Here is a 2,260-nt window from a genome sequence, read left to right as displayed (position 1 = left end):
CTCTGTGGTCCTTTTGTAGGTTCTTGTGGAAAAAGAGAATGAAGACAATGGTGAGTACAGTGATGAGGATGATGATGATGACGAGTACGACAATGACAAGTGAAAGCACTGGAATGGGGATGGGTGTGCAGGCTTGTGGGTGCGTGGGTGTGCAGTGCAAACTTTGTAATGGGACTGAGATAATTTAAATGTCAAAGTGTGTTTTGGTCTGTCAGGTGAACCACAGTGTTCACTTGCTGGCTTGCTAGAGGTACAGTTATATCTATACATATCTAGATATATAGATATATAGATATATATAGATAGATATATATTGCAAACCCCTCCCCCACAAAAAACCCCCACCACCAACAACTCAGTTTTCCATGGTCCTCTATAAACTCTAGAGGAGAGAATAGTGGCAGCCACAGGGTCATGTTCCCTGCCCATGCTCCTTAGCCCCTTGCTGTCCCAAGAATTGGTGTTGGGTCTTTACACATGCCCTATGCTGGCTGGGCAGACTCCTGGGTATGCTCAGGGAGCCATCTCTGCCTATTTTTCAGGTCTCCTTACACTGCCAGAGTGGCTGCTCCAAAGGGATGCCTCCTAACTGAGAACTGAGTTGTTCCCACCCATGACTCCATGTCCCTGGAGCTATCACCTCAGCTGCTGTTTAGAGCCCTGTTCCACATTTCATGGATCTGTTCCCTGCCCCTCCTCTAGCCTCCTTGGTTCTGATGTTGCCAATGAGGTTTTGCAAGGCTGTGTTACAATAGCACCATTGCCAGGATGTGCCCCCTGATGTGAGCATGTCGTACGAATATGCAAGCAGACGTGATCTCAGTGCAGGCTGTCCTAACATGGCAGCCAGAGCCTGGTTCTCAGAGGTGCTTATGAGTAGGTCCTTTACTTACAGCAGGCACTCTGCTCTGGATCCTCTTGGACACTACAGTTTTCCTTGTAACATGGTCTTCTCCTACCACCAACCCTGGATGGGCCTTATCAAACCCCGCTTCCAAGAGGCAGCGGGGATCCCGGACTGCACCTAAGTGCATGGAAGGGGGGATTCCACAGGGAAATCTAGCTGTGCACTAAAAGCCACCCCACAGAACCTCCCACTCACATGCAAACAGGGAAGTGACTGTTCACCTTGAAGCCAAAAGGCAAGGTTCCTGGCATAGCAGAACTGGGCTCAGCTGCACCACACCAGAACAAACGGTTGCCAGGTTCCCCCCACAGCATGTGATGCAGTGTCAGGCTCTGCACAGCTGCATGTGGGCTCCTCTGGAACAGCCCCAGTGGAGAGCACACACAGGTCTTTGTTAACAAGTGGCAAGAAGCTAAAGGGTGATCGTTGCAAGGTAACACCCTGAACTTGATGCCTTTTAGAAGATGGGTGACGCGAGAATAGGACATGCTCCCTTGTTGGAGAGGATGTGTGAGTTCTCATTGTAGAATGTGAGATCACCATGAATACAGAAGAAAAAACACCTTTTTCTAGATCACCAAGACATCATCCAGCGTACCGGGGTCTCCCTTGGGGCTTCCCCTTTCCAGTCTCATATGGGTGGATCACTGTCTAGGAGAAAATCTTTACATGAAGGCATCATTTGGCCTCCAGCAGACCTCAGAGCAACAAGTGCCATGGGTAATTTGTAACTGTCCAAAATCATTTCCATTCAGGAGCGTTACATTTGCTTTGAGCTTTACTGATAACATCTGTATCACACAGGGCAGCCACACCACAGGGACTGTACGCTCCACCTCCCAGCTCACTCTGTATTAGACTAAGTGAAAACCATGGAGCAACAGCCGGAATCTTATTTTGGCTGTTCCCTAGTTCTCATCAGAAATGTTGGGAGGGCACTCACAGTCCCAGGGCATTACTTTGGGCAAATCACTTAATCTATTCTCTGCTTCACCTGTATTATTGGGATGCTCTTTCCCTACTTCATAGGGATACTGATAGATCTGTTAGCAACGGAGAGGTGCTCAGCGATGTGACCCTCACAGAAACTTGGGTATGGACCAGCTGTGATCAGATTCCAGACTGGTACCACTAGGTCACAGTCAGTGCAGATAACATAGTAAATCCAGACCAGGCCCTGACACTGAGAGCTATCTAAAAGCACTGGTAGCAGGAGCCTGGAGGAAGGCAGCAACTGGATGCTGCATGGGGATAGGGGACAAATACAGCTGGATTATGTAAAACCAATATAACGAGATTTTAAAATATGGGTAATTTCCCTGCAGGTCACCACAGCAATTGCATTGGGCTGAG

The sequence above is a fragment of the Gavialis gangeticus genome, unplaced genomic scaffold (assembly GCF_001723915.1).
Source record: "Gavialis gangeticus isolate Ggan-Ray unplaced genomic scaffold, GavGan_comp1, whole genome shotgun sequence".
NCBI classification, from domain to species: Eukaryota; Metazoa; Chordata; order Crocodylia; family Gavialidae; genus Gavialis; species Gavialis gangeticus.
Note: the sequence above shows the minus strand (reverse complement) of the source record.